The sequence below is a fragment of the Mobula hypostoma genome, chromosome 3 (assembly GCF_963921235.1).
Source record: "Mobula hypostoma chromosome 3, sMobHyp1.1, whole genome shotgun sequence".
NCBI lineage: Eukaryota > Metazoa > Chordata > Chondrichthyes > Myliobatiformes > Myliobatidae > Mobula > Mobula hypostoma.
The window spans coordinates 153,669,345-153,681,990 of NC_086099.1; the positions used below are offsets into that span (position 1 = coordinate 153,669,345).

General features: G+C 40.5%; 1 protein-coding gene across 2 annotated transcripts in view; it reads right to left on the reverse strand.

Moving 5' to 3' along the window:
* LOC134344331 (band 4.1-like protein 4B) overlaps positions 1-12,646 on the reverse strand; it is a 403,206-nt gene that overhangs the window by 331,794 nt on the left and 58,766 nt on the right. The gene's annotated exons all lie outside the window — the stretch shown is intronic.

Below are 12,646 nucleotides of genomic sequence, written 5' to 3' on the forward strand. Positions count from 1 at the left end.
GTAATATGATGCTGCTGCAATATCTAACTTTAATGCCATTTATACCGTGTGTGAGTATGCCCATGATAACAATAAACTTGAACACGTTAGTTCAAAGTTTACAAGCAATGAAGTTAGCAAATAAAACATGTGCTTGCTTAACAGACTGTTTTTACAGCCCTTTCTTGATAAACCATACGGATTCAAACCACGTACAAAGGTTTAAAGATGCTTAACAGTCAGATTAACTGGAAGTTTTAGGAGCCCTCCTTAAATGGGAATAGTGAGCCTGATAAAGAGTTTTACAATAATCGGAATTTTCAGTACAGCAACCCATGAATTGATAATGAATTAACTTTAATAACTTGATGATAGGTTTTGAGATCCGAATCCATAGGGTTGCTGACCCAATTTATTGTCCACTATAATTATTAGAAAATTGATGAATGCTGATGTGCAGTTAGATTGTCATGTGCTAGTTCAGATTAAGTCAGCCTTTCCTCGAAGTAGATAGGAATGGCAGGGTAAAGAAGCCTTTCCGAGGTTATACAGAGGTTTGGCTAGATCTCACTTGCACTATTATATATAACTATAGATGCTGAACTCCTTAAATTGGAATTGTGAGCAAGTAAATGCCTGCTGTGGAATTACTGGTGTGCAAATCTGTTAAATAAATTATTGGGATGATGGGACTATCCTAAGCATAGACTGAGCACAAGTTTCTGTTATTTGCTGAAATTTAGCAGATGGGAATTGATCTGATCAAAACACAAGATCTGAGATGAATTAACAGCACATAAGGCAAGAGGCCATATCCTCTTGGTGGAGAGTCTAGAACTAGGGAGTTTCGGTCCTATGGGGTGGGTCATTTTGAAAGGAACTGGGGAAAAATCTATTTCATATAGAGGTTTGTAAGACTTCATAACACGATATCAGAGAGGTGAATAAACTCAGTCATTGACTACATATAAAGAAGGGATCAAAAGACTTTCGGCCATTCAAATCAAAGAATGTGGGGATCAAATAAGAAAATGGATGAGATAGGGCATCCAAAAGAAAAATACTGGATACATGAAACCTGAAATAAAACAGAAAATCTTTTAAAGACCTAGCTGATTAGGCAGTCACCATAGAGAGACAAGAAGTTAATACTTTATATCTATATATGTTAATCAGATGAATTTTATTGGTTTCCATTAGAAGTGGGCGAAGAAGGAGGGGGTGGTGTCCTACAGTTAAATAAATCTGATTATAATTTTATTTCCTAATCTGCATCCTGATTTACTAGTCAACTTTCTGCTTAAGTGATGCAGATTTACCATCCAAGGGGCCTTGCATTTTTTGCCAAGCTCAGCTTTCTAAACAAGACAGCTAACACTTCCAAATATCAAAGTGGTGTTTTTGAGCAAGTTAATCTCCAACCAATATTCTTTGTTTAGCTGCTGGTTGTAAATAGGAGCTTGTCTTTATTTCTTAATGTAATTGACAAGCAATAATCAGTTTGAAGTTGAGAAGACAGCTTTACAAACAGCACTGTCTATAGAGCCATAGACTTGCTGACCCCAAAGCACCTGGGCTAATTGCTCATGATGTGCAATTAAGACAATGAGTATGTTAATTTATCTCACTTCAAACTGGACAATGCTGGCTAAATTGTTTAGTTCAAGGAAGCTTACAGACTATATTGATATTATATTCAGCATAGCAATAGGCGATCAGTTAACAGTTGGAAGGTTTGTATACTCAGTCAGCTTCATAGCATCACATTGGGTACCTAGGATCTGTCTCCCAAAGCTTTCAGATTATTTGTGTTAAAAAGGTATCTGGAAAAGATTCCATATGTGTGTGAAATCACCCAAGAGGCAAAAAGACAGTACAAACAAAGAGAGCAAGTCCTGCTTTTTAGGAATGGTCCAGAAACATCAAGAAGAATGACAGGGTGAACTAGAATCTATTACGCTGCCTTCAATTTCTGCAATGGATGACCTGTTCATCTGCAGCTCATGGGTATGTCTCTTTAACTTATAGGAATTGTACCTGTGATTTGGAGATCCTTGTGTTTTAGAAATGGTTTGTAGTTTGGAAATCTTTTATGTTAGATATCCTCTGTGAGTTTAAATTTGTGCTTCAAGAATGTTGTTTGGATTTAAATGCATATCACTGAAAATAAATGGACTGTGTTTAAATTACTTTGTTAACTGGAAGTATCTCCTCCTTGGTAGGAAGAGGAGATCCACTACTCAAATAGTGGTTATTAGCAGCTAAACTCGCCAAGGAGGATAAACAGGGAAATGAAGTATTCTCTGAAGATTCGGTAGTTACAATATAACCTTCCTTTAGTGAGAGTACAGGTGGCTATTTATATTGGGTAGTGCTTAAGGTCTTCCTTTTAGTTTTAGAACGTCATAGTCAGCAAACCCAATACCTGCACACACAAAGTACAACACTTCTTTTGGTTCTGACTCGCAATTATGGTACAGGCAGTATAATTCCTCATCAAATTCAGCTTATCACTTGTTTTCTTTTTTTAGCCCAAAGACTGCATTATTATTCATTCCTCTTGCCTTGCCAATGTGAAAGGCAATGTATTTTCCATTGGGTTGGAACCGCAGTGCTAAATTATCCAGCCTATTTCTCGTATACTCTACATCTGTTAAACTGGAATGACTATCTAATCCCACAGCCCCAACATTCCTCTTATTAGCAATTTTCTTAACTCTTGCCACAAAATAATGAAATATAACATTAAAGTTAATACATTTCCATACAAAGGCATACATGAATGCAGAGTATGCAACAGAATTGCCTGATCATATTTGCATCACTTTTTTATCTAAATATCCTGATTTATTCACCTTAATGATGGTCTCCATTGTCCTTCAATTAAATCGTTTTAAATACTAAACTCCCAGAATAAGACTTTCTGATGTGCATTCATCCAAATTAGGCTGACTCTTACACAGTGTTTTAGAACAGGGTAGTTGTTGACTGCTCTATGTCAATAATGAATCGGGAGGCAAGGCAGAGCATACAAATCATGAAAATAAACTTAATTTACTCAGAAAATAATTTTAAAGAGAGAACAGATACTGCAGCAACTTTTTCCTGCTATAACCTGGAGAATTTTTTCAAACTTGCTGTGAATGGAAGGTGAGTACATAAAAATCACACTCACTGGTTTACCACATTTAGATCAAGTTTACAAACTGGATTGATAGCTGAACCACAGGTCATCTCTAAAATAGATGTTAAAAAGTAAGAAACACTCAGAAAGTCAGGGATAATCCAAAGCGACAGTTTGCTTTTCAGATTGGAGACCTTTCATGAGAGCAGGGAAAACAAGAAAACAGGGTGATGGCAGAGAGAAGGGGAGTGCAGTACAAAAAGAGCATGTCTGATAGGGCAAGGTCAGAGTTGCCTGGGAGATTACACTGTTTATGGAGTCATCTGGTTGGTAGGTTAATGGTGGAAGTTACAGAAAAGCAAACAAGTAATAGGACATGTAAAAGCTGTCAAATGCAGACCAAAGTTATTGTTGAATTCTAAAAGAAAAATGAGCATGTTAAAAAATACCCAGCAAAGTAGGCAGTGCCTGAACCAAAAATAATGATTAATATAGATATCCTTTATGTTCAGCAAATTCAGGTCATTTTCTTTTTCTGTTTGTATCAGACTGATCAATTCTGATATAATGATATCCATTTACAGCATTTTCAGCTTTTTCTATTTTTATTTCAGACATTATTCCATCAATGTTGGACATCAATGGCCCATTGAGGCAGGGATAGGATAGTAGGGTAGAAGAACCATGGTGTACAAAGGATGCAGAAAATCCAGTTAATAAGAAAAACTTACGAAAAGTTCAAGAAACTAGGTAGTTAGAACTCTAGAAAATTACAAAGGAGCTCAAGAATGAAATTAAGAGAGCTAGAAGGGGCCCTGAGAAGGCCTTGCCTGAGCGGGATTAAGGAAAACCCCACAGCATTCTACAAGTATGTGAAGAGCAAGAGGATGAGCCGTGTGAGAATAGGACCAATCAGAAGTGAGAGTGGAAACATGTGCATGGAGGATGTGCTGGAGCATTTGAAAGACATTCAGTTTGATAAGTCCAGGACATTCGAGAGATACCCCAGGCTACTGTGGGAAGTGAGGTAGGAGATTGCTGAGCCTCTGACAATGATCTTTGCATCAACAATTGGGATGGGAAAAGAACCAGACGATTGGAAGGTTGCAAACGTTGTTCCCTTGTTCAGGAAAGGCAGTAGAGATAACCCAGGAAATTACAGACCAGTGAATCTTACTTCAGTGGTGGGCAACTTGTTGGAGAAGATCCTGACAGGCAGGATTTACGAGCATATGAAGAGATATAATCTGATTAGGGACAGTCAGCATGGCTTTGTCAAGGGCAGGTCATACCTTATGAACCCGATTGTATTCTTTGAGGATGTAACAAAACACATTGAAGAAGGAAGAGCAGTGGAGGTAGTGTATATGAATTTCAGAAAGGCATTTGATAAGGTACCCCATGCGAAGCTCATTCAGAAAGCAATGATGCATGGGATCAACGATGCAGTGACTACTGGTGTTCTGCAGGGATCTGTTCTGGGACTTCTCCTCTTTTTGACCTTTATAAATGACCTGGATGAGGAAGCAGAAGGGTGGGTTAGTAAGTGGATAGTCTGGAGGGTTGTCAGAGGTTACAGCAGGACATCAACAGCATGCAGAACTGGGCTGAGAAGTGGCAGATGGACTTCAACCCAGATAAGTGTGAAGTGGTTCATTTCAGAAGGTCAAATTTGAAGACAGAATATAATATTAATGGTAAGACTCTTGGCAGTGTGGAGGATCAGCAAGATCTTGAGGATCAGCAAGATCTTGAGGTTCATGTCTATAGGACACTAAAAGCTGCTGCGCAGGTTGACAGTGTTGTTAAGAAGGCATATGGTGTGTTGGCCTTCATCAACCGTGGGATTGAGATCAAGAGTCATGAGGTAATGTTAAAGTTATACAAGACCTTATTTAGACCCCACGTGGAGTACTGTGTTCAATTCCAGTCACCTCATTACAGGAAGGATGTGGATGCTATAGAGAGAGTGCAGAGGAGATTTACAAAGATGTTGCCTGAATTGGAGAGCATGCCTTATGAGAATAAGTTGCGTGAACTTGGCCTTTTCTCCTTGGAACAATAGAGGATGAGAGGCATTGGTCATGTGGATAGCCAGAAGGATTTTTTCCCAGGGCTGAAATGGTTAACACATGGAATGCACTGCCAGAGAAGGTGATAGAGGCGAATACAATAGGGTGTTTTAAGAGACTCTTAGATAGGTACATGGAGCTTAGAAAAATAGAGGGCTATGCGGTAGGGAAGTTCTAGGCTGCTTCTAGAGTAGGTTACATGGACGGCACAACATCGTGGGCCATTGTGTGCTGCAAATTTTCTTTGCTCTATGTTCTAAAGTGATAAGCATGCCACAAAACAAACCCATCAGAAACCCAAATGTTGCACAATGTACAGTACCTCTTTCAGAGTCACAGTAATATAGAACTACAGAAGTTTACATGGAAGAGGGATTCCATTTGATCATTGCTGACAGTTTGGTACTCTAATCTGAAATGAATCACACTAACCTGCATATAGTGTGTTGTTTGATAGCTTTCACTGTTTCTTGAAAGGCAGTGAGATGAACATTAATCCCTTCCTCAACTACCATCCATGACAATGTTGCGTGCTCTTATAACTTTCATTGTTCTTCAAATCCTTGAGCCCTTTTCAGTAATTTTCCAATTTGTGGAATAACCACTCACACTTCATCGAATTGAAACCTTGTACAATTTTAAATTGTACTGAATTTCCTTTCATATCTTCATTGCTCTGAAGAACACAGATAAGACGGGAAGTGTGATTGAATACTTTACACCTATTGCATGAATCTGGCTTCAATATCCATGCAGCCATACAAGACTGCAAAAGTCTTACTGTACACCCTAAACTTTTTATATGGTTTCAGATGGTATGGCTTCCACAGAGCCTTGATCTCAACATCACTGAGGCTGTCTGGGATTACCTAGAGAGACAGAAGCAACTAAAAACAGCTAAGGTCTGCAGAATAACCGCAGCAAGTCCTCCAAGATGTTTGGAACAACCTGCCAGTAAAACTGCACAACAGTGTAAAGGTTCTAAAGGTTCAAAGGTTCATTTTATTAGCAAAGTATACAACTCTGAAGGTTCCTAAGGTTGTCATAGCTGGTGGTGATAGTGAGGATAAGCTCCCACTACCTATAAAATGCTCCAAATGGCATGTGACTCGAACAGCCTCTGACAACCAAGTCCAACTCTTGGCTCAGCTACTAGCCCTGGCAGAACTGTTTCTACTGACAAGAGAAGGGGCAGAGGTGAACTACTGATGCCTCAAAACCAGTTGCTTCAGGCAGGTGGGGCTCATCAGCCTTGGATGACAGCCTGCCTCAGAGAAGGAAAACTGACTTTAAACCTCCGCTGCCTTGCGGCCATACCCATCAATGGGAAAGGCTTCAGGAGTAAAGCCCGAGGAATAAATCTGGAGCCGGGGTCCCTAAAGCAGTTTGATACTGTTTACAGCTTCACTCTGGCAACCTCTGCGATGATACTGGTGCCAAGCTGTATCGGCGCTTGCCTTTCCCTTGGACTATGTCAGTGACATGGAGAGGGGGAACCCGCTGCATGGGCAACAGCTGGTTCTTCAAATCTTCCCACCCAGGCTTGCGCCCTGGAGTGGACACAGTCCACCAGAGGCACAAACCCATGATCCCCTGGGATCAACAGCTGTCTGCTACTACAACTCTGAAATTCATCTTCTCCAGATAGCCACAAAGGCAAGAAATTAAAGAAGAGAATGGCAGCACAACCATCAATCCCCAAATCCCTCCTCCCTGCACAAAAAAAAACAAAAACAGAACAAGCACACTGACCCCAAATCCCCCCGCTTTCCCCATACACAAAAAGAGAGGTTTTCTAAGATTGACTTGTCACAAGCCTATCTGCAAATGAAGATTGAGGAGTCAAGCAGGAAGTTCCTCACAATTACCCACAATGGACTGTTCCAGTATAATTCTCTCGCCTCTAGCGTCACATTAGTTCCAGCAATTTGACAAACAGCAATGGACCAAGTGCTCCAAAACATCCCAGGAACACAATGTTACCTTTATGACTTCATCATAACTGGCAAGAATGATGAAGAGCACTTCCAGAACCTTGGTCAAGTGCTTATCAGGCTGACTGAGTATGGTCTGCATGCAAAAAAAGAGAGAAATGTGAACTTTTCAAGAATGGAATCTCATACTGGGGACATATTACTGACAAGCAGGGCTTACGTAAGTTTTAAGAGAAGATTGAAGCAGTGTGCCAGGCGCCCAAACCAAAAAATGTGTCACAACTCAGGACATACTCGGGCCTTGTGAACTACTACCACTGGTTTCTCTTAAACATTGCTACAGCGCTGTACCCATTGAATGCACTATTGCAAACAGGGACAAAATGGGAATGGTCAGAAAGATGTGAAAGAGCATTCAGGGAAACAAAGAGAATAATAACCTCAGATGAACTGCTCACCCTTTATGGCCTATCGCTGCCCATCAGACTGGCGTGTGATGCATCCCCTTATGGCATTGAAGCCATTTTGTCACTTATTATGAAATATGAATCTGAACATCTGATTGCGTTTGCTTCAAGATCACTGATAAGCACAGAATGCAACTAAGCATAGATTGATCAACAGGTCCTTAGTCTAGTATGGGGAATAAAGTTGTTCCACCACTACCTCTATGGACAAAGGTTTACGGTAGTGACCAGATCACCAGCCCCTTGTGTCCCTTTTCAATCCCAAGAAGGGAATTCCAGTGATGACTGCTATCCAGTTACAATGTTGGGCACTGTTCCTATGAGCCCATTCTTATGACATAGAGTTCAAGGGTACCCAACAAAAGACAGCAATGCTGATGGCCTGTCATGTCTTCCACTATTGGCAACTGAAGAAGAAAACTCTTCTAAACCCAGCAAAACAGTGTTCCATGCAGCATTGGTAGACCAGCTGCCGGTAACAAATTCGGAAATACAAAGAGAAACAAGGAATGTCCAAACATTGTCTAAAGTCTATGATATCACCATGCAAGGATGGCCAGCTCATGGTAACCCTACATTTCCAGAGTTCTCAGTGAGACAAGACCAACTGAGTGTATGTCAAAGAACACTGTTATGAACACACATTATGGTTCACTCTAAACTGCACACCATTTAGATCATCTGCATGAAGAGCACTCGGGTCTAGACAAGGTGAAGAGTCTCATACAGAGTTACGTGTGGTGGCTAAGAATAGATAAACAATCTGAAGACTTGGCCAAAAGCTTTTGGGATGCCACATAGTTCAAAATGCACCCCTTCAGGCACCATTACACTCATGTGAATGGCTGTTGTCACCATGGCAAAGAGTGCATCTTGACTTTGCTGGGCCATTCACGGACTCCATGTTTCTGATTGCTGTAGATGCTCATTCAAGGTGGCCAGAGGTTATACCAATGAAGTCTCCACCCTGAGGACTATTTTCACCAGAATTGGCTACCTGAACAAATTGTGAGTGGCAATAGCCCATAATACATGTCAGAAGAATTCAGACATGAAGAAAAATAGCATCAGACCTTTCAAGACAGTTCCTCACCACCCAACAATGAACGAGTTAACTGAAAGGTTTATCCAAACCTTTAAGTAGTCCATTAAAGCTATGGACAAGGAGGACATTTCTCTGCAGCACAAGATGGACAATTTCAGAAGTCTGATCATGCGACAGAATTCCTGCAATGCTGTTCATGAGCAGGAATTTGAGAACTCTCATATTCCTCCTGGAACCAGATCGATGGAGGGAAGTGCAGAATAAACAGTTCAACTAGTTTCCAAGTGAAGCAGCAAGGAGCTTCGAGATTGGTCAGGAAGTCCTAGCACTTGATTACCGAGAAGACAAATGGACACCCAATAGGATAACTAAAAGAACTAAACCACTGATGTACAAGGGGTAATTGATAATTTCGTGGCCTAAGGTAGAAGGAATCAATTTTAGAAAACCTAGCACATTTATTTTTCAACATAGTCCCCTCCTACATTTACACACTTAGTCCAGCGGCCGTGGAGCACACAGATCTTGGACCTCCAGAAAGTGTCCACAGCAGGGGTGATTGATAAGTTCATGGCCTAAGGTAGAAGGAGATGAGTTATTACTGTCAAACTTTCTGCATAATCACTCAAAGCATTGAACTGCATGTGCATGTAAGAAGAGCCCTATAACTCATCTCCTTCTACTTTAAATCATATATGAAGACGTCACATGGACTAGATACTCGATGCTCAACTGAAGAACACACCACAGTCAACTGCATCCAATGAGATGGACACGTTACAGCCACTGGACTTATCCCTCAGGGATGATCATGTCACTGACAGCAATGTGGCACTGGCAACCGAGAACATTGTTTTAGACAAGAAACCATCCAAACCTGGTGCCACTCCACAGGTTTAGAGGCGCTATCCTGAAAGAAACAGAGTGCCACCCAAAAGACTGAATCTTTAGTAGTGTATAGCGAAGTTAGTCATGGGCCATTATTGTGGAAGCATATTTATTTGGAATATAGTTTATGAAAGGGAAATTGAATATTTTGTACATATACAGTTTTATGTTGCATTAATCTAAAGGGGGAAGAAGTGTAATGTATGGACTGTTGTCTACGCATGCACATTAATCTGTTGTCTATGCATGTGCATTGTGCTCTCTCTCTCTCTCTACCCCCCTCACTGCAACGTGAATACACCAGTTAAAGCCATGTCCTGTATGCATGCTTTTATTTAGTTGATATGTAGTTGCACGGACACAACAGTACTTTCACTTGAAACCTCAAGACATGAAGGGATCAGATGTTACACTTATGAAGGTCCTTGAGCAGTGAAGTATTTTGTGCAGTTCTTATTGCTTTAAAGGTTCACCGTACTGATGCTTGGTACCGCAGGACAACTTTATGAAATTAGGTCAAGGAGGCAATTATTTACTGGAGTTCAGAAGAGAGAGGTGATCTCATTGACATACTAGATACACGGCTGACACGCCACTTTTCAAGATGGATGATTTAATATTTGATAGCTTGTGAGCGCATTGCAGGGTCATAAGCTAAAAACTGAATTACAACTAAGTTACTGATGTAAACCATAATCAAAAATGTATAATCCCACATATCCTACAGTATAAAAATGTAACTTTTATAACATTTTTGGGTAACTGAAAGATAGTTGCTTTCTGTCTCTAACCAAATCATTAAATTTAATAATACTCCTTGTCTTCTAAGACATTATTCTTTTAACTAAGACACATCAGTTACATTTTTTAATGTTGAATCAGAATCAGGTTTAATATCAACAGCATATTTCATGAAATTTGTTAACTTTGCAGTAGAAGTACAATACATGATATAAAAATGAATTACACTAAGTATATGTACATATTAAGTAGTTAATTTAAAATAGTAGTGCAAAAGCTATAATAAAAAGTAGTGAGGTAGCGTTCATGGGATCAATGGCCATTTAGAAATCAGATGGCAGTAGAGAAGACGCTGTTCCTGAATCGCTGAATACGTGCCTTCAGGCTTCTATATCTCCTTCCTGATGGTAACAGTGAGAAAAGAGCATGTCCTGGGTGGTGGGGCTCCTTAATGATGGACACCACCTTTCTGAGGCACTGCTCCATGAAGACATCTTGGATACTATGGAGACTATTACCCATGTCGGAGCTGACTTATTTTACAACTGTCTGTAGTTTCTTTTGATCCTGTGCGGTAGCTACCCCACCCCATACCAGAAGGTGATGCAGCTAGTCAGACTGCTCTCCACGGTGCATCTGTAGAAGTTTGAATGTTTTAGGTAACAAATCAGATCTCCTCAAGTACCTAGTGAAAGATAGCCACTGCCTTGCCTTCTTTCTAGTTGCATCGATATGTTGGGACCAGGCTAGATCCTCAGAGATATTGACACCCAGAAACTTGAAATTGCTCACTCTCTTCACTTCTGATCCTTCTACGAGGATTGGTTAGTGTTCCCTTGAGTTACTCTTTCTGAAGTCCATAACGAGTTCTTTGGTCTCAACTGATGTTGAGTGCAAGGTCATTGCTGCGACACCACTCAATTAGTTGGTATATCTCGGTCCAGTACACACTCTCATCTCCATCTGAGATTCTACCAACAATGGTTGCTTGCTTCATCAGCAAATTTATAGGTGGCATGTGAGCTATGCCTAACCGCAGTCATGGGTTTAAAGAGAGTACAGCAGTGGGCTAAGCACATATTCCTGAGGTGCACCAATATTGATTGGCAGCAAGGTGGAGATGTTATTACCAATCTGCACAGATTGTAGTCTTCTGGTTAGGAAGTTGAGAATCCAATTGCAGGGGGATGTACAGAGGAACAGGTTCTTTTGCTTTTCAATCAGGACTATAGAAATTATAGTGTTAAATGCTGAGGTATAGTCAATGAACAGCATCCTGACAAAGGTATTTGTAGTGTCCAGGTGATTAAAGGCCACTTGGAGAACCACTGACATCACATCCACTGTAGATAAGCAAGTTGCAAATGGGTCCAGATTCTTGCTGAGGCAGGAGTTGATTCTAGCCATGACCAACCTCTGAAACATTTCATTTGAGTGCCACTGGACGACAGTCATTCACCATTCAAAAAATATCTAGTGCTTTCCCAGTGCACATGACGAATAAATTCTTCCCGAGCTTCCAGCCACATACAGGTATCAATTATAAGCAACATTTCGATGACAAACACTGCTATCTTCATCAGGCATCATCCCTATGAAGATGGTGGAGTATTTCATCAAAACATTGGTTATAATTAGTACTTGTACCTGGCTGGAAGCCAGAGAAGAGTTTATTCGTTCACCATAAAAGTTCACCATTCCACTCGTGCCATCCCAGCCCCAACACTATCAATTCCACGGTTTATGCCTGACTCATCTAGATTTTTTAAGCTGTACCTTATGTGAAAACAAACTACTGACATACATCAGAATAAATAATGGTTCTAGCACTAAGCACACTGGCACTTCATCCAGCATGATCAGCAACCACTCTTATCAATGCTGCCACAGTCACTTTGACTACATGGATTTCAACTGGTCACTACTTTTCTATTTGTCCACAAATGCTTTAATGCAGGATAATAAACGTGAAGCTCGAGCTTGTCCAACTGACAACCTTTCTACAGAGTTAGTTCTCCTAATACAGAAAACAGCCCGGATTTTCTACATGGTAAAAGATATGCATTTAATAGGTTTGAGATGCCTGCCTTGCCTCTATCCATCACACTAATTCAAATAGCTGAGGTTTCAAATCACTTAATAATTTTAAGGCAACACACATCAAAGTTGCTGGTGAACGCAACAGGCCAGGCAGCATCTCTAGGAAGAGGTACAGTCGACGTTTCAGGCCGAGACCCTTCGTCAGGACTAACTGAAGGAAGAGTTAGTAAGAGCTCCTCTAACATTTCGCCAGTTACAGGCGATTGCCAGCTTAACTGTTAGCTATCAACAACAGGTGTCTTACAAAGTAACTGCCCAAAACCAAATTTTATCACAAGTAAGATTTCCATTAGAGT